This window comes from Papaver somniferum, chromosome 3 (genome assembly GCF_003573695.1).
Source record: "Papaver somniferum cultivar HN1 chromosome 3, ASM357369v1, whole genome shotgun sequence".
Classification (NCBI taxonomy): domain Eukaryota; kingdom Viridiplantae; phylum Streptophyta; class Magnoliopsida; order Ranunculales; family Papaveraceae; genus Papaver; species Papaver somniferum.
Window position 1 is genome coordinate 173,762,349 of NC_039360.1, and position 21,721 is coordinate 173,784,069.

The 21,721-nt window shown below is 35.0% G+C and overlaps 1 long non-coding RNA gene across 5 annotated transcripts; it reads right to left on the reverse strand.

Moving 5' to 3' along the window:
- Positions 1–2,542: 2,542 nt before the first annotated feature.
- LOC113358054 lies at positions 2,543–7,664 on the reverse strand. 5 transcript variants are annotated; one of them, XR_003364173.1, is made up of 7 exons: positions 7,445–7,664; positions 7,123–7,313; positions 4,631–7,032; positions 4,187–4,405; positions 3,987–4,095; positions 2,907–3,177; positions 2,543–2,797 (listed from the first exon to the last, which is right to left on the reverse strand). It is a non-coding gene; the product is annotated as an uncharacterized LOC113358054 (long non-coding RNA). The 5 variants fall into 5 exon arrangements; XR_003364170.1 differs by having other exon boundaries at positions 7,123–7,341; XR_003364171.1 differs by having other exon boundaries at positions 4,631–4,740; positions 6,273–7,032; positions 7,123–7,664.
- Between the last annotated feature and the right edge of the window lie 14,057 nt (positions 7,665–21,721).

The window sequence follows — 21,721 nt, forward strand, 5'->3', positions numbered from 1 at the left end:
GAAGCTAAACTTAAAATCATGGAATCTGAGGGGTTTGTCTCACGTTGATAGAAGAGGCGAATTCAAAACCCTTTTAAGGTTTTGGAAACCAGACGTAGTTTGTTCACAGGGAACTAAAATTAGAAGGTGGAACAGGAGAAAAGTGATGAATATGGGGTTTAAATGCAAACTACATCTAGTTTCAGTCTATAAAATTTTAATTATCGATCAAAAACAAAAACAGAAAAACCATTATTTTTTTTAATCTTTGTAGCCATCCTTGTATTACATCAACCATGCTGGGCCAAAGGAAATAAAGGACGGTGTATACATGGTTGGACGAGGATGGTGTGACACTGTTAAGACACTTGAAGCGTAAGTTTTGCATTATCTTTCTTTTCCTTTTTAAAGACATGTATAGTTATTTGTGAAGTTATAATGACACTTGAAGGCTGCAGCCCATTCAACTCTTGGTTTCTATCCTGTTACTTGTTAAGTGCCATATTTTCCAATGCCAAAGATTGCTTTGTTGATAACATATAGGATAATTTTGGATGTTTTAATCCATAGGCGAAGTTATGTTGGAGTCTACATTTTTTTTTTGCAGTCTAAATAATTAGTTGTACCTTGTGTTTAGCACATACTGAAAATACAGTAAGACGAGGAGAAAATGTATAATTGTAGATCTCATCTTGCCCAGAAAACTAAGAGGAAACGGCTCCACAGCTGATTAGTTATTATTATGTTTTTTCTTATAGTTACGATCCAGATATGAGAACATCAGATGCGAAAGAACTTGCTGAAAAAGCACTATTCATATCACATACATTGAAAACTTCTGGTATCGGCATGGATGGTACGCCATTTTCAATGAAACAACATTCTCTTGTTTTCCTCTTGTTTTTGCTATATTTCTATTATAGTTATTAAATGTATTTCTGTTGCAGTTTGGACTCTGAAACCTGGAGGTATCTCAAAGAAATCGCAGCGTATGGAGAATTTGAATCACAAACACGCAGATGTGTAAGTTAACAATACTCTCCTACTTCTGCAGTTGTACTTGTTCTAGATTGTTTCAAAGCCTTGATCATAAGTAGTAATGGAAGAGAAACGAGTCAGCCTTGGTAGTAGTAGAATTGGATGGAGCATGATTCAACTTTGGTACAAAACATTCAATTGATAGATTCATTTCGTGTTGCATCACCCAATTTTTAGCTTTGATTGGATGGTTTTTATGCAGGATTGGTGGTGTTAAGGTATGAAAGATGTGAGTTACAATATAGAATGGGAACATTGCAGTTTAGGTATTGACTGAAGCACTAATGATGTTTTGGCTTAAAACACTCCTATGTTTAAGAAATTATAATAGTTTGTTTTGATGCGCTAGGTGCTTCATGATTGATTTCGATAGATTTGAAACTTAGGTTTGTCAAACAACTCTCTGACATCTGACATAGTTGCCCTTAATAGAGAAGAAAAGGAAACAATTTTTCATTCATTCTCCCACAGTCCCACTCTCGCTGGTTAATTGTTCCATACAAATTACACGAGTTCTATTGTAAGTGGTATTCTTGATTTTCCGCTAACTCAGTTATATATATGACTTATTAAGCTCTCAATGGTATCACGCTTGTGTATTATCGAGGATGTTTCTTCTATCATATCATGCACTCCGAGCCTCTTACTGTCCACAGAGTGGACCTATGTTTTTGTTTCACCGAGGTCAAAGCAAAAGAGCAAAAAAAAAAAAAAAAAAACTTAAAAAAACACTGTAGCCCACAGGCGAATTCTGGCCGATGCGGTAACCAATTTTTTTTTCCCTTTTTTGCGGCAGATTCTTTTGGAGCTTGTGTTTGACTTCGACATTGAGACATTCCTCTGGTTGCGTCTTGTCCCGAAGCATTTATTCATAGTCCGTGTTTTCCATTTTTCCACTGCTTGCGATTCGTACACTTTTATGTTTAAAAGAAGGAAAAAACTACTACCAACTCCTTTCCGCTGCTTGCGATTCGTACACTTTGATGTTTAAAAGAAGGCTAAAACTACTACCAACTAAAGAACAGAGACAGGGGATAGACAAAAAGGCAAATAGGATCAGCAAATGATCAAATTTCAGCATTAGCCCATGTCGGCCAAAGTTGAGCCGACCGGTTTAATACTGGTCCCAAGTTTGTTCACTGCATAATATTTTAAAATTCAAGTTTGGTTATCCACTGAATAATATTTTGAATTTGACAACCAAACTTCAAATTAATGATTTAATACAACTAGAGGGTACATTAATTATGAGCAATCGTCAAAGAAATCTTAAGGTTTTGGTTTTCTCACCGATCTGTCCGTATGTATTTGTTAAGTCTCACTGTTATGTTATTGCGACCACGACGAACAAAGGAAGAAGTCCTTTTAGTGATGAGAAATTGTATCTCACGAAGAATGTACAAGGTTTTTTATTTTCACAATTTCATGAAAATCAGAGAAAGTTTGCGATAAATTGATGATCAATTTCAATCACATACAACCAAACAATCCAGTTCAAAATTGTTCGAAATAGCCATTAGATCGATTCACAGTTATCACGAGACCTTTTTCAGAAAGAATAAAACACTAAATTATAAGCTTTGTAAATTTCAGATTTTGCTAAACTCATTCGAAAATTCAATCATCAGACTAACCCAAAAAACAAATCTCTTGCTTCGATATCTCTACTCATTCTCAAGGCTCATTTCACGAGACCTTGTTAGATCTTCACTCCAATCTCTTCCTGGGCCAAAGAGTTGCATAGGTTATCAAGCACTACCTCAGCATGCTGATAAGATGTCTGAAGAGAAATGTAAAAAAGGTTCATAAGCAAAAAATATCAAACATTCTTGAAGTCTTGAGAAGTGTTGGAAACAATGAATAAAATCAGTGACTAATGTTCAACCGACCTTGAAACTTTCGTAAGAGTATTCTTTGATCTACTTGCTGCCTGGGTGAGAATTATGATAAGGACTAACAAGTTTCTGCACCATCTTACTAAGAAAGGCATAGAGTCCCAGGCCTACGTCATAGCACCAAGAGTATAAGCAGGAATTTTTGACAGCTGTTTTGGAATTCCATGAACTTGTATATTACCAGAATCAATTGCTAACAAGAACTCTACGTATTTCAATGTTGGAGGGCGAAGAGCGGTCTCTTTGTAGGGGATAAACCCAGTTTCTGCACAAGAAGAATCTCTTCATTATATATAATGGTAAAGCATCGAAAATCATGGTAAGTGGCAAACGTATAATCAGATGTGCATACACTATAGACGAATCATCCATTTATTCCTTAATCTAAACTTTATGTAAGTCGGTGAAACACTCTGTAAGGTTAAAATAAACAGCTGCATTTGATCTACAATCACATTTCTTGTTGTTATTTTCCTTGCTATACAACTTTTATGTATGTGAGTCCAAATACTGTAAAGGGAAAAAACCACCAGCACTCGATCTGCATCTACGATTGGCACCTCTAGTGCTAAGCATTCTTAAGCGTCCTTTCCTCTAAATTAACCGAAATAATTCAAGATCGTTGCGACAAGAATGTGACTGTTCCTAATTGTCTCTACTAACGTTATGGAACTAGATATTATGCATCAGGTGCAACACAAGAAAATAATAAATTACCCACATGAAACTTCTCGATATACAGACCTAAATTATACTGATCTGATGCAAATGAAGAAGTATGGAAACGAAGATTTCTTTCTAAGACCTACAACCGGATTTGTCCACTGCATTATAACATCATACCCGACAGAAATGGCCAAAGAATTTTTTATAACAGAAAAATTTGTTCCTGGGCATTTCTGATTCTTATATGAAGCTAAATGATACAATATGAGAAACAACATGTATTAGTTGCCCTAACCTAGTAATTTTACAAGAAAAAGAAAGATGGAATTCATCATAGATATTTATAAAATCCCATTTCAGCATAATCAACAAATCACTGCAAGAAAAGAGAATCCTCGTGGTACTTACTTCGACGAAAGAATTGTGCCTTTCCAGTTCTTGTTTCACAGTATCACTCCACAGTAAGAGTTGAGCCTTATCAGAATCATCAATACATTGATTTTCAGCTAACTTATACCTGAGTATGCACAACAGAACATATACAAATCAAATTTAATACACAGACACCAGAAAAATATATATATATATCAAGAAAGGTCGAAACTTACAGTTCCAAAAAATCGTTCAAAAGATGTGCATGATTAGCAACGTATTAATAAAATTCTTTATCGTCTAAATCTCCAGAAGCCATGTGTACAAACAGAGGTGAATACCTAAAGTACAGTGCTTCATTCTTACAGGACCATAATATTTCTGAAACACTAATCAGATTCTGACATTTCGTCAACTTTTTTTGATGTCGAGATGCTGGCTTCTTTTGGTGATTCCTGCATGTGGAGTAGTAATAAGCAGGGAGAATAAGAATAACAGTATAGAGAAGAAAATATGGCTTCTTGATCAGCTTCAAGAACTAACAGCAAATAGACAATGAGAAAAAGAAAGAGTACAACAAACTATCCGGGAGAGAAACAAGTAGACTGGATGACTACTTATAAGAAAGGGGTAGTTATTTGTTTATTGCTCAGGGGATTCTACAAGTTTAACCAACTAACCTGAACAAGCGTCGTTTGTGCCTTCGCTGCACCTAGATTGCACACCAAAAGGCCACCCTTGGTCATATTTCACACATTGTCTGCTGCTGCTGGTGCGAGATTTTTATACTCTGGGTCATAACTTGTGGCAATCAGATTAGAAATATGGGAATGAATACCAATATAATGTTCAGAGGCGTACTAAATTGAAACTCAACCATTACCTCTATTAATACAAGAAACTATCCAGTGGAATGTCATTTAGGGAACCTAGCATAATAGCTAAGGAGGTCGCGTATCTCTTTAAGGAGGTCGCATAATATTAATTGGGTACCACTTATACAAGGTCGCATAATATAAATTTGATACCTCTTTAACCCGGTCGCATAATATTAATTGGGTACCTCTTTAACAAGGTCGCATAAATTACAATGACATCTTATTTTTCAGTGTACTATAGTTAATCAGTGATTGTGACACTACAAACTCAACATGTATCAATACTGATACTAATTTGGTAACACTACAAAGAATATCTTGTAATTATATATGCAGGATGATATTTTGATTCAACATTATGCCACCTGAGCATGAAGGTTCAAACAGTGTGTGGAACGACAGAATTTGGACTATGTTAGATGAATATCAAAACTAGGGCGTAGTGCTGCATGAACACGGATGCCATATGTATACCATACCACTGCTTATCAATTGACAGACACGAAGAAGATGCGCAGTACATAAAAATTATGCAAGAAAGAATACAGAGAATCTACAAAGAACAAACTTGCACTATAAGTCCAACACATTGAATGAAATCCTTCTAATTAGGGCATTTAATTTAGATATATCTGCTGTTCCCTGCCTTTTTTCATATAATCATTGATCTTATGTCATGAAATCTAGGACTAGGACATCGCTATGTCTTAATATCTTTGCTTGTCACTTCCCTATATCAAGCCAACATTTTCAATTAGAGATGGTGGTGGTGAAGTTGTGGTAGCAATATGAAAGTGACAGCAACAGTTCAACTGATGGAACCTTGGGCGCAACAAGGAAGTGTGGTAATGGCACCAAGGGAAATAAGCAGTTGTGGAAGTGACTAGTGGATGATGGCGTTGGCCATTAACTGCATGGTAAATGACAGTGGTGGTAGTCCCAATTGAGGTCTCTCAAGACATGAGTGAGAAAAGAAAAAAAAAACATTTCACTATGACTATACATAGAGAAGTTTAATAATGAATGTACACATATCACAATGACTTACTTTCAAACACACTACCAGACACAAAATTCATACGTAATGATGCTGTTAATGCTTGAGGAGCCAAACATTCCATTTACATTAACTCTACAACAGTTCTACACAAACTTAAAGAACGTATAGAACTTGGACCATGAGGCATTTAAAGATACAATGAGATTTTAAAAATGCCAGGCGGGGCCCGGGGGAGGGCAAGAACACCGTATCTCAATCCTTTCCCGGTCCATCAAGTGTTTTTATTATCTTAATGATTATAAAGGGCAATTTAATATTCGTTGCAACGGAACATCTCTAAGCAGACTGATCCAAATTCAACCCTAATTAAATTTCACTGGGTCATTTACAAAAACAACTAAAGTTCATTAAACAAAATGAAGAAAGAAAGTAAGAAAGTGATACCGAAATCGCGACCAACAATACAATTCCAAGTAGGACCATGTTTCTTAATTCCTTCTTGATATACTCAGCTATGTCTTTCTCCGCATTCGACAAAAAAAACCAAATCTCAAATTGAATCTTTGTTAATAAAAACAGTAAAGAGATAAAGGGGGTGTTACAGAGATGGTGAATTCAATGGCTTCCTTCTCCTGTTGATGATAGCAACCAAAAAACAAGTGAAAGAAGAATAGTGATTTCAGATCACCTGGCGGATTCCCCTCCATCAGCGCTCGATCGAGAACAGAAGAAGATCGAAGTGAGTTAAAAAAGAGGAAGAAAATAGTTACGCTCGGGCTATGATTTATAGCGGGTATCAGAAGCAGATTTTCTTCTGCTTCTGAACTTCTCAGAAGTACTTCTGAGAAGTAAAATTATGATCAAGTTAGTTCGGTAACTGGGTGACTTAAAAGTTAAAAAGCTAATAAGCAAGTTTGGCAACTAAATGATATCAGAAGTTAAAAAGATAGCTATTAACGATGATCATTGCTATCTTCATACTAGTTTTGAATACTATGTCTATAATCCAACAACAAAAATTCGTAGAGAGCTTCATTAATGTGTTCGTCTTAAAAGTTTTAACAATTGTTATGTAAGCTGCTTAATTTACTTCCCGACGAGAAAACAAGTGGTTCAGACATTTTTACAAGCATCTAATGTGCATCTTGTTGGTGATATATGCACGAGTCTGCTGATCATTCCTTGGCCTACCATGTCTCCTTCCCTGCATTCAAACAACCCACATTCACTAAAATCATTCAAGCATTCTTTCAGTCCTGCAATTGATCACAAATTCAAGACAAACCACACATACATCCATATATCTCCCAATCGACGGCAACATCACAAGTTCTTGCTGTTTTCATGGAGTGGAAATCTCTTACCAAAACCAGAAGACCAAATTCGAATTTACACTCAACCAACTCATCATACCATGCCCAGCAGCGAGAATGAGGAAGGTGCAACAACATCCTTTTTTTTGGGTGCAACAACATCCTTGTTCTCCTGTTTTTCACGGCATCAGGTTGGTGCCCTTACAAAAGAAAATCCTAAATTGTTTGAATGAGTTCAACAAAAAATTCATTAGAGGCGCTAATTAGTTCCTGATTCATTGTAGCATCTCTGTATTTACTAACCTTAATCGACTCATGTAATACTGTTCGATTTTTCATTCCCAATTTGATCCAGGGTTCAAAATTCGTTCTGTGATTAACAAACGACGACAGAGTAGAAGAAGAAGTAGAGATTTAGATAATCCATATTGCAATGATTGATTAGTTAACCATGTGAGATCATTCTCATACGTTCTTTTTTTTTTTTTATTTTGCTTGAATCCTTCTAATGTTCAGAGGATTTCATTGAACCACGATCGAAAAAAAATAAAAGAAAAAAAATGTTTTAACACAGAAACCGAGGAAAGAAGTTGCTTTTTTCAGAAGCAAGAAGCTAATAGGGGTAGTCCTCGAGTGATTTCGGGGGAGTTGAGTGTATTTTAAATCTCAGAAATTTTGAGAGAGTGTAGGGAGTTTGAAAGAGTTTTGTGTTTTTGAGTTCAGGGAGTTTGGGGGAGTGTAGGGAGTTTGAGAGAGTTTATTAGAGGGAGTTTGGGGGAGTTTGAGAGAGTTCACTCCTAACTCATTCTCTTTTAAGAAACAATAAACTCTTATTTGCAAATAACATTAATCTTTAATCAAAAAGAAAAAAATAAATGAAAATGATCATATCTCTATATCAATAGTATGTTATTTTGTGCAACGAGATAATTTTTTTTCCCTTCAATTTAACGGTCTCCATACAATTCTAACTCCCTTTGTTCACGAACATTTTCCCACATATCATCCGCTATACTCTTTCTCCAACCGAATCCAGAAGTACAAGATATAAACAAATCCTGGTATTGACCAAATCTAGTCTTCAGCCATCTATGTTTCCCTTTATAGTTCTCAAAAGATTTGTCACAACCACATGCTTGGTTAAGTTTTGGAAGTATCTCCTCTTCCACTATTCTCTTAGTAAAACATCCACTAGTGTCTTTCTTCTTCTCAAATGTAGCTTCTACCAACAGTTCCAATAATTTCTCAGTCTCTCGAGTTGTCCATTGTTTGTAATTCGTAGTCACTTCCGTTTCCGGCTCCGTATTCTTATTCTTCCTAACATTCTTTTTCTTCTTGTTGTTTTCAGCAGGTTGGTTGGATTTTTCCATTTTATGGTGTGACGTGTTAGCTACATTAGTACTTAGACTAATACTAGAACTTAACAAAGCAAGGATAGTAATAACACCAAACAGTCTAATGTAAACATGATAAAAAAAAATGTGATACTAGATTACACAGTACTAACACGCAGAGCTACTTAGCCAAATTGTTAATCAAAGAAAATCCCTTAGCAACTCCTTGCAACAAAAGCACCGTATGAATTGGCTAAAACACGCCAATACGGAATGAAGTACGCCACTGTATTGAACTTTGGCATATAGAATAGAAGAGAAGTATGTGTCTAAATAAGATGACTTAACAAGGGATAGTGATTCTCAATAACACCCATGCAAAGTATCAAGCCAATTAATGCATGATGACATAACAAATTATGAAGATAGCTGTAAAGGAATTCTGTTTCACCGAAACACAGTTTAAGATTGTCCAATCTTTGCAGTACTAATACTTACCTGATCCTCTTTAAATTTTGATGGTACACTTACAACTCAATATTCCACAACACACTCAAAAATCATAGCATTCCAACGGTTCATTAAAAAGATACATTACTCAGAACCCGACTACTTTCAATACGTGCATACAGAATTCAGTTCCGGATTTCTCACACTTTGGTGTATCTAAAGTGATCAGAACTTCATGAAATTTCTACAGTAGGTAACCTTCATATATACAAACATCATACTAAAATTTCAGCTTTGTCCGATAAGAGGAGAATGAGATAAATAGGAATCAGTCCCCTATTCGGGATTTAAACTCAGCAGACCATAGTCATATATTGTGCAAGCTTTGAAGTAGCAAACGTGACCTGATCCGCGTGAAAATTTTACTGTACTTCTATAACAAGGTAAACTACGACATACTCAAATTTCATCATATTCCAACGGTTGAATTTAAAGATATCATTATAATCAAATCATGCAATTTCTTATCAAGATCTTTTGAACCACAAATTAGGGTTTTGACAGAGAGAGAGTACCCACAAAAAAAAACTATACACACAATCAAAATAAACAATCATGGAGATCAAAGATATGAAAAACAATCAAAATAGTACACAAATCAAACTATTATAAACAATCATTGAGATCAAAGAAGAAAAAAAACATACCTAGAAAAAAACGTTTCCTCTTCTTTCTCCTATGGTTTTCTACGCACCAAACTCCTTCCCAAATTTCTACTCTTTTGAGAGATTTGTTGTGAGACCAAAATACACTAAAAACTCCTTCGAACTCCCCAAAGCAACCAACTCCCTAGTATTATAGGGTTTTATGACTAACAGGGAGTTCAAGAGTTTTTTTTAAACTCCCCAGCGACTAACAGGTGTTTTCTAGAGAGTTTAGGAGACTCCTCTAAACTCCCCCACGACTAACGGAGATTTGGAGAGACTCCCTCAAACTCCCTCAGGACTAACAGGAGAAAACCTAAATACATTAAAATCTCTCGAACTCTCCCACGACTAACCCCCTGAAAGTTTTTTTGCTCCTGCCAGAAGTGACTTTTCTACTTATAAGTTGCTTTTAGAAGTCGTTTATTTTTGCACTCCCATTCATGCTTCTGGCTTTTCAACTTAATTAAGTTGAAAAGCAACTTCTATGGTCTGGGGTATTTACTCTACCAGTTGCACTCAGGTTAGGCTAACCCTTATGGGCTAGATTGAGCTGCTAGATTGGCCAAAAAAGTGTTGCAAATCAAAAAATAAGTATGGGAAAAAAAGTTAACACCTGTACCTGCTACTTCTCTTTCCTAACATTTGCTCGCAGTTCAACTAGCAGCTAGTTTCAAAAGTTGAACCGTTCAGCGCTCAAAAAGTAACCAAAACGCTGAACCATTCAGCACTGGGAGAAAATTTTCTGATTTAACGGCTGAGATTTAAAGCGCTGAACCAAACAGCGCTCAGCGCTAGATGGTGGTCCCGCTGACGTGGTCTTCTAATCTAGATGCTAGATTAGCCATCCCATAGGACTTAGGAGGTTGCCCTAGCTGACGTGGATGGCCAATCTAGCTGCTAGATTAGAAGACCATAGGGGTAGCCTAACGACTAAAGGGCTCAATGGGATTTTACATATGATTCGGGGTCAAACAGGCTTGATCGCTTTCACCCAGTCGGTCTATAAAGTTTGACTTATACCTTGTCCTTCTATAAAGTTTGACTCAAACCCAAGGATTTCGGTGAGGATCGGCCTTAATTATATACTTCTGACTTTTTTATTTTTTATTTATTTTTTTTATAAATTATTTTATTTTATTCCATAAGAGTTGAGGTGTTGCATAATACAATTAGGTGGTTCATCATGAACCCACTATCTATTTAAAAAAAGTTTGAAATTGCAAATTAAACTAAGTCATGAACAATAGAATTGGTTATCTAAGAACGACCGTAAAACTAATTTCGCTGAAGTCCTTGACGCGGTCTTGAATTGAAAAAACAGTTGAACGAATACTCTAAGGAATATCGTTCATGTTCCATGTTATAGCTTTAGGAATGTCCTAGGCATCCCCTTCAACAATGATTTTTGAAATTTGTAGTCTTCTATCCATCTGGATACCAAGACCATATGCTTTAGCCTCTGCCATCGTTGAGGAGAAAGAGTCAAAACAAATAGCTCCACTTCCCAAATGCATGCCAGAAGAATCTCTAGCTACAGCTGCAGCAACACCTTTGTCGTTGTTATACGCAACCTACATTAATCTTAATGTAGAACGGTGGAGGAAATTCCCATTGGATTATGTTCTGCTGGTGGATAGGAACTGAAGAAAGAAAATTCAAGGCATGATGTAAATCAAAAACCTTGAAGTCTTGCAGAGCTTTGTGAATACAAATTGGCACCGAAGGTTGAGTATTATTGAAATTTGATCGTTCCTCATTTTTCATATATTCCACAAAATACACGAACCCAGATTTAACATGATACCTTAATCAGTCTGACTTAACCATTACTGGATGATGCCCATCGAGATAATACCATCTGGGATGTCGATGAATAATGGACTTTCCTGAAATACAGCCTTTAAGAATTGACAGGAAAATAATAGATGATGAACTATTTCTTCTTCTGAGTTACAAAGTGGACAGACATTTTGAATATGAGTGTTGAACTTTGATAAGTTACTGTAAACATCCAGCCAATTATGAAGAACCTTCCAAAGAAAAGTATGAATTTTTGGTTGAGTCTTCATTTTTTTTCCAAAACAGCTTCCACGGAAAAGAAGAAATAATTGAAGTTGTTGCCACATTATCTGCAAGAAATTTGTAGCAAGATTTTATAGTGAAGATTCCTATATTTGTTTTTAACCAAACAAGTTTATCCTCCAAAGACTCGTCTTGGGGAATATAAACACTGGAGATTGCTTCCACATGATCCACTGGAAGTAGCTATAATAATAGCTTGACATTCCATGTATTCTGACCTTGAACAAAAAGATCTGAAACCAATTCAACTTGTATGGTCGACTGATTTAGTCTTGTTGGTATAAGACCTGGTGTATTTGGCATCCGTGGATCATTCCATATGTATATTGAATTGCGTGACCCAATAAACCAACAACAATTGTTTATAAAGATCTCTCTGACAGACTACATGTCCTTCCAAGTTATCGAATCGCGGGGTTTTGGATCACAATCCCAAAAAGAGACTGACTGAAGGTACTTATCCTTGTATAATTTCATCCATGTAGCATTAACACTTGTTAAGAAACGCCATACCAATTTTGAGACCAAGAATGCATTAACATGTTCCACATTTATTAACCGTAAACCCACATCTTCCTTAGCTCTTGCAATATTATCCCAGTTAATGAAATGATATTTTCTTGTGCTTGTGTCATGACCCCACCATAAAGATCGTTGGATATGAGATATCTGATTTGTTACACCCTTCGGAAGTTTACTGGTACCCATCGAACAAATTGGAGTTGCAGAGAGAACATTCTTGGACAATACTGTTCTACCAGCAAAGTTAACAAAGAAAGATCTGTAACCTGATAATTTGTTGCCAAACTTTGCTATTAAAGGCTCATGTGTTTCAATACTGCAATCATACTTCATAGGAAAGGACCCTAAATACTTTTCATTAACTTCCATTTCCCTAACTCCAAATTTCTGAATAGTTCTTCATTTGTTGAAAGTAGAGCAACCATTGTTGAAATGTATCGAAGATTTGGAATAGTTTATGATATGACCTGAAAAATAAGAATAGGTATCTAAGATATACTTCAACTGATGAACATTAGCTTCTGAATTTTTTCCGAAGAAGAAAAAGTCGTCAGCGAACATAAGATTACTTATTGATGGTGCTCTGTTGTTGAATTGGTAACCACTGAAAAGGTTTAACTTCAAATTTTTCCATGAGGAGGGAGAAACCTTGAGAAAAAATAATGAATAACGATGAAGATAATGGAAAACCTTGGCGCAATCCCCTTCCACTTTTAAAATTTCCATAATGAGCACCATTCAAAAGGATAGAAAAAGTAAAAGTAGAGACACAACTTATTATCAGATTACGAGAATGACCATGTATACCCATTTGATGAAGCATGAAACTCAGGAAAGACCAAGAAACTCGATCATATGCCTTCGACATATCCATCTTAAGAGCAAAAAAACCTTGTTTCGATTTAGACTTGTGCATTGAGTGAAATAACTCTTTCGCAATAACAATATTATCAGTTATTTGTCTATTTTTCACAAAAACATTTTGAGACCAAGAAATAAACTTATCCAGATAAGGACTTAGTCTAATAACAATTATTTTTGCAACGAACTTATACAAAACATTGCACAAAGAGATTGGTCTAAACTCCATTGCAGTAACTAGATTTTTCACTTTTGGAAATAAGCTAATATAAGTATGATTTAACTTACTCGATATTTTACCTGAATTGAAAATTGCTTGGATGAACTTTGTAGTATCATCTCTCACTATAGATCAACATTTCTTATAGAAGACTACTGGGAGTACATTCGGTCCTGGTGAGCCAAACAAATTCATGTATTTCACCACCTTCCAGATAACTTCAGTTGTAGGAATTAAGGAAATAAAAATATTAGCAGATGCATCTAAAGAAAAAGAACACTCTTGCAAATCAGAAGGGGGTTGAATACTCATGTCTTCTTGAAATAGGATTTTCAAAAAATAAATTAATTTATCTGCTATCACACTTGGATTGGTAAGCCATTGCCCATTACTTGCTTGTATACTAGAGATATTATTTTTTATTTTTCGTTGTTGTATCGATAAATGAAATTGTTTCGAATTTTGATCACCGGTTTTCAACTAAGTTTGCTTCATCCTTTGTTCCCAGTAGGTAGCTTCCATAATTATATACTCATTTAACTGATCTGAAGTAATATTTTCCCGTTGAAGAGTTTCCACTGTAGGATTAAGCCCTTGTAGATGGAGTAATTTCTTTTTTTAACTTACATATCTTATTCTTAATACAACCGATTTTGTGTTTGCTCCAACTTTTAAGAAAACTACCCAGAGAGGCCCCAATCAAATCACTTGAAAGATTGATATCCCAACTTTCTAAAACCACTTTGAGAAAATTCGGATGAGAGCACCAATAAGCTTCAAACTTATAGGATGGAGGATTCCGTGGGATATTTCTATAAGTGTTAAGAATAATAGGCGAGTGATCACTCGATATTCTTGGCAGATGTAAAACACCCGAGCTTTCAAACATCAGGCACCAATCCGGTAATGCTATGACTCTGTATAGACATTGCCTAATTAAGCTCTGAAATTGTCTTCCATTTGTCCAAGTAAAAGCCGGACCAGAAAAACCCAAGTCTAGAAGATGATTATCTCAAATGAAGTTACTGAAGTGAGTAATTGTACAGTTCATAGATTGATCCCCTCCAAATTTTTCTCTAACCGAAAAAATGGCATTGAAGTCACCAATATAACATTTTGGCCCTTCTACATGTGAAGAATATATAAACAGACTCTGCCAAAAGTTTCCCCTGTCTAATCTATTTGGTGGACCATAAACGCAGAACAGGTTCCAACTTCGAAAAGCACCATTTTATTTCACTTGCGGGTGAATTATATTTTTAAAAGATGAAATAATCTCAGCATCAATATCATTCTGCCAAAGTAACCAAAGGCCATCACTTCGACCTATAACAGGAACAACACAGTGATTGGAATAACCAAGTTTACGAAGAATTGAACCATAAGCAGATTCAAATAATTTTGTTTCTGAAAGAAATATAATATTAGGTTTTGTACTTCTAAGGAATGATTGCAGTGTTTGAATTGTTGGGTCATTCCCTAACCCCCAACAATTCCATGCAAAGACTAACATGGACTGTGCGGCTAATCAGGGCTAGCCACCACCGCCCATTGATCATCTGAATCCTCCTCGATTCTTGCAGCCATCTCTGATTGTGTAACTCCAGAATTGATACATGATTCATCCTGCATTCGTTTAGCTCCACTTGTATCTCTGATGGGAGATGGTTCCGAAACAGAGGCAATGGAAGTTTTCTAGCCATCGATTTTCATTCATGCCTCCTATTAGTCTTGCTTGATTTTTTGGGATTCCCTAAAACCCGTCCGCTGTCACTATTCTGTGATTTGTGGTTTGTCCTGGATATAAGTTGATGAAGATTCTCATTAACTGATTTACTGGAAACTTCAGTTATAGAAGATTTGAGCTTTTTGGTAACAAATTGAAATGATTCTGATACTTGTAGAGACTGGGATCTGTTGTAATTATATTATGTGGAAGAATGTTACTGTTCAAGAACAATGGATTTTCCTTTAACTAGTTCTGAATTCAGTTGATGTAGAGCAGGGATTGAAGTAGTTACTGGTATATGGTATCTTTCATGATGCGCAGTTATTGGAGATCCATTTCCTGGGATATTTGGAGCAGTTAAGGATGATAATGGACTTGTTTCCTAATTGGATACTTTAGGTTGGTAGTTGAATTGGTTTGTAACCGTGAGATCATTATTACCCAAAACATATCCAGAAATGGGTAACTGCCAGTGCAATTTATCTCCTCCATTGTAAAACGGATCAGCAGATGACGTGGAGGGAAGATTCCCAGCCATGGATGAGTTGTAATGATGACTCATCATCCCAGAAAACTCTGTTGTTGTTGATCTTCGATTCTGTACAAAGTCAATTATGTCATCTTCTTGACAATCCCCTTCTTTTAACTCCTCCAAATCATCAACATAGTTCTTCACAGAAGCATTAATTGATCGCTGGTATTTTGGAGCTATGAGATCATATGCCTATTAATGTAGTTCTGGAGGAAATTCCTGATGAACCTTATCCTTAAGTTGATGTACCTTTGGACATATTTTCATTAGATGACCAAGAAGACCACATAACAAACAAAATCTAGGAAGTCTTTCATATCTAATTTCAGCCGTGATTTCCTGCCCATTGGACAAGGAAAATTTGATAGAATCTCTTAGTGGATGTTTGATATCGATTGGAGGTCGGACTCTGGCAAATTTTCCCCAATTCCGAGATTCTTGAATAGATATGGTTCTGTGACTACCAGCGTGTGCAACTAATCTTTGGATAAACTTTTTGTCCAGATAATTAACCGGTAACCCATGCAATTGATCCCAGAATTCCAATCTGTCAAAATAATATTCATGTGGTAATTTGTTAGGAACACACCTTTCCAAAGCCAAAATATCATTTCTTGTTACCCATGGAGATGATTCTATGATAAATTCTGAGTCTGAATGTGACTCAAATTTAATGAGAAATGTTTCTGATGTAAATTCATACACATAGAATGGTTAAATTATATCCATAACTTATGACGTAGTTCCTTGACATTAGAAATTTGAAAGGTTGTAGGAGAAAGAATCAGGAGAACTGAGCAATTTTAGTAATCCTTTGATAGGTTTGGTAGTGGAGTATCAATACAAATTTTCTTGGATGGTGTTTCTTGACTGAGAAGACTTGCAAATTGACGGATCATCTCAGTGTTTGGGTTTTGTTGTTGAAGGTTAAATTGATTAGAAAGGGACATATTGGACAGATTTTTAGAAGAAATTTATTAGGAATAGAGATGAAGTTTGATTCTATATAGGTTTCACGTTAATGGAGAGAAAGTTGCAGAGCCCATGAGAGACAAAGTTCAATTCCTTCCTTAAATATTTATTCAGTTACCGGTTTTAGTAGATTATAACATGGATACATGTTACTTTGATTTGATCTCTTCCTTTCATTATTACATAGAACGATTAGTTAACATGCTTCATATACTTCTGATTTTGACACCCAACAAATATACCATTCAAAAAGTAAATTATACCCTCCTTAAGAAAATCAAATGTCAAGTTACCAATATACCCCTTAATATATATATCTTGTTATAATGTTACAACTCATTTTTCTCCCTAGACGTTTCTAATCATTTCCGTCTATTTCTCTCTCGGCTTCTCTCTTCTTCAACTGGATCTGAAAAAAATTGAACAAATAATTGAACGAAAAAATTGTAAGAAAATCGTCGATCTACAAAAAACATAAATCATTGTGAACCGAATCATTTAGACATCTGTGGTTTGACGAGACATCAAAAATCAATCATGGAATCATCGAAAATTAGGTTTGACCTTCCTAAAATTGATTTATTACGATTTTGATTTTGGAATTAGATTTCATTCTCTGAAAAAATTTGATGCATGTATGATTTGTTATCGCTTACTGTTACTAATTAGTTTGATTTGGTTTGGTATCTAATTAGTTTGATTCATTGGTATCTACTTGGTTTGGTTTGATCGAAATCCGTACTAATTTTATTTTTGATTTGTTGTTGCATGTTATCGGAAGAAAAAATTGAACTCCGACATTGCAATTACTAAAGGAGGAGACATCAAAACCATATAGGTAAGTTGAACTGTTCAGTAATAGCATGTTATTGTTCCTTCTGTTGGTGTGTTGCAAATTTTTCTATTGTGTGTGTTTAAAATAATTTTTGGCTTACAATGATTGGTGATTTTCATTATCAGTTATTGAAGGTTTATTTGATGATCAATTTTTTTTTCCAGTTTTATTTGCTCATATTAGGTTTTTTTTTTGCTGCTAATGTTACAATTGTTGAATGTTCATATCAATGAGTAAAAAAACTTGTTGCTTATATAATATTTTCTAGATTTTGAATAAAAATTGATAACGACTATCTTTGTGGATGGAAGATCAGTACATAAAGTATTCTGAAATGAAATTTATTAGTTGTTAACGGCACGGTCTCGGCGTCTTGTATCCAATATGCTACTTCAACACGACAACTTAAAAAGTTAAAATACGTGGACACGGCATACATAATGTAAATATCATTGAATTTAGTAGTTTAATACATATAACTATATAAGGTAGTGAATTTGCACGATATATTCATATAATATGTATGATTATTCCGAAAGGTATTACATAAACTTCATATAATTATTTAGTTATACTCCTATAATATGTTGATATCTAAATAATTTAGTCAAAGTTTTCCAACTGAGTTGTATCTTGAAGTACTGGTGTATTAATACGCGTGTCGGTGTAAGTACGTATTGACACGGCTGAATTCGTTTTTAAGCATGTCGTTGTAACACAGGTTGTTAAGTTTAAAATTTAGAAAGACAATGTAAATACTGATTTTTTATGCGAATAAATCAGACAATGTTATTTCAATACTTGTTGAATGTAATCTGATGGTAGTTCATTTTTGGTTTTGGTTTTTCTAACAATCACCATGCTTGAAACTTTTTGAAACTCATTTGGAGCGCAACGCATCTACAAAATTTGTGTGCAACTAAATCGCTTATTGAGGAAAACACCTTTAACACGCTTTACATGTATACATTGTCACGTGGATGCAGTTTCGAAATCGCAAATTTAGAAATCGAGTGGGTGTTAGTCAAATAATGTAGATAGAAACACTTCCTAGTTATAAATTCATGACTTTGATTTTGATTGTAAATGAATGAATGACAAGCAAAAGTAGATGGGATCAACAATAGGAGTTGATACCGTAAAACTGAAATCCAGGGACACATATTTTCCCAGTAAATGGTGTCAACAACCAAAGTTGACAGTATATATGAGATCAACAATAGGATTTGATTTTGTAAAACTGAAATCTAAAGACATATTTTCCCAATAAATGGTGTCAACAACCAAAGTTGACAGCAATATCTGGGATCAACAACCTAAGTTTATACCAAATGTCTACTTGAAAAAAATTACTTGCTAACTTTTAATAGGAATGCTAACTATTATTTTTGTTTGAAATAAGGTTGAGAAAACAAATGAGGAAATCACTAAGGTTTATAAAGAAGAATCAAGAAAAAGATATAACACAAGATTGAGAAAGTTAGAGCACCAAAACGAAGGGGGAGAACAAGAAGATAGTTGACGAAGAACCAAAAGGAAAGGAGGAGAACAAGAAGATAATTGAAGAAGAACCAAGACGAAAGGGTGTTAGAGCACTGCTCGGTTGAACCCACCAAGCGTTGGTATGTCAAGATTGGTTGTCATATTTAGTTCCAAAACTCGAGTCGCTATTATGTAAACTACAGTCAACTTTGATAGGTTAGACTAGAAATGATAGAAGTATTGTGCTCCAGTTACTCATAAAGATCTGAAGATGGATTGAAGACAACAAAGACATCTTCCTTCAGCTTGAGGTTAGTAACTATGACTTGACTTGTTCCATATCTATCTTGTGTCTTTCAAATCTTTTAGATCGAAAAACATAACATGTAAAATCATATTCTTATGAGAAAATTGTCAAGGAATTTATCAACATAATCCATTGAATGCTATTATGATTATGTATGGGTATGAGGTAAGGATTTCATCCTAGGGAACAATGTTTACATGTGTTCTAAGGAAGTAAGTTCATAAACTTGTTTGTGAACTGAAAAGGAAATTTCCAGGTGTTATTGGTTTTGTTATTCATTGCATATCTTATGAACAACCAACATGTGTGGTTGAGTATAACCGCTCACAACTTGTTTGTGTTCTTGGTAGAACTATTCACAAAGGCCTGACTTATGTATTGGTATGACTTTTATTAGTGAAACCGATCTTAAGTAATCACCTGAGATGATATGATCGATTTTGTGTTGTGTCTGACCAAATATGGGTAAAGGGGAACCGATCCTAGTAAGAGGTGTAGTACATCACAAAGGGGAATCGATCCTTGTAAGAGATGCAAAAGGGGAAGAGATCCTATGCACATGTGCAACGAGTTTTGTTATTGGGGGAAGAGATCCTATGCACATGTGCAACAAGTTTTTTTATTGGGGGAAGAGATCCTATGCACATGTGCAACACAGTTTTATCTATAGGGAACCGATCCTCTAGACATGTGCACCAAATTACAAGTTAGATACCATATATATATATACCGATTTTTGAAATATATTACATATCTTGAGAATATTTTTGGTTTTGGAAACTCCTTGGTATCCAAACTTCCTTGACTATAAATACTTGAAGTTTGCATTTCTAGCAAACTAATCCTTCGTGACAGCAAACTTCATCGGTTGTGTTGTTACTGGTGTAGCCGCCTATTCAGAGAGGAGAGTAACCTAATTAGGCGAAATCTCTTACGGCCGCTCAGTTTAAAGTCATCTTTGGGATTGAGAAGCTCTAGCGTGTACCGTTGGTGGGAAACTAGAAGATTGCATTGTTAATTCAGTTTTCGATTATTGATTTATTTGACTAACGGTTGTTGAATCTTTGGTTGCACCTAGTTTTTTATTCTTGAGAACCTTCTCTTCTGATATAAGGCTCACTCAAACTAGATCAAAGATCAATATTTCTACGGATCTAAGTATTTCTAGATCGGTAAGATAGATTCATTGATTTGCCATTGTTAACATACTCCGTTCTGTGCGACAAATCAATGAGGAATCAAGTTTGTTTTTGCAGGTTGTTACTTTGAAGATTAAATCGAAGATTGAAGACTTTGAAGATTTGAAGACTTATGTTCTTGTGTTTTGATTTTTTGTGTAACATTCTGTGACTTGATTTTCGGGGATCAAATAGGTTGTTTATTTTTAATAAACATAACCCTTTTTAAGATCAACAAGTAGTTTGTGATTCTATCATAAACCTTGCAATCAAGACTTATTATTTCGGTGATCATTGTCTTGTTTGATCTTGTAATAGAGGAACTTCGGATCTGGTAACAAGTCTTAAAAATTGGAAAATCCTTAACTACGCTTATATCATATATTTCGGTATTGTGATTAAAAAGTGAGTTTTGTTACCAAAATTTTTATCCTTTACTGTTTGGAATACGATCCAAAGGAATCATGTATTGAGAGATTGAACCATTAATAAGATAGATTAGATTTAAGTCCTAAAGAGAAGCATGTTCTGCTAGGATATCTAATATCAAATATCTATTGAGAACTTCGGTTCTGCTAGATATTATCAAAACAAATATCTATAGAGAACTTCGGTTCTGCTAGATATTGTCAAAACAAGAATACTGCTGAAGCTGAGTAACTAGGATTTAAGTTTACTTAGTAGTGTCTACACGAAGTTGCCGGTTTACTTTTTGCAGCGTCTTAATTCATTGAGTATTCAAATCTGGACTAGGTCCCGGGGTTTTTCTACAAGCTTGTAGTTTTCCTCGTTAACAAAATTCTGGTGTGTGTGCTTTACTTTATTTCCGCATTATAATTGTTTTTATATTGTAATTAAAGTAATTACACTTGTACATTAACTAGGCACTTGATATTTATCTTATAAGGTTTCGATTATCAAGTGAACACTTTGTTGTAGTATTGTCTCGATTTCATATCCATAGACGATCATACAAAGTGTATTGGATTTCTCCACTTGTCTGATATAATTATTCACGTGTTAGGCCAGTACGGACTAAACCTATTCAAGTGGACACTGTGTTGAAATATTCCTTGAGTGATTGTTTCTCCAAGAGGTTTATACACGATAGAGATTTAATAGGTTGTGATCAAACGAAAAGATTGTGTTGTATTTGGGTACCCTCGCCTTTTCAAAGGGGAAGAACAAGAAGATAATTGAATCAGAAGAAGAAGACCAAAAAAAATCAGAAGAATAAGGACAAGGAGAATCATAAGAAAAGGAACAAGAATTAGAAGAAGAGAAAAAAGAATCATAAGAAGAAGTAGCATAAGAGGGAAAACCAAAGAAAATCCACAAAGGTAAAAACATTGATTTGAATATGTATGAT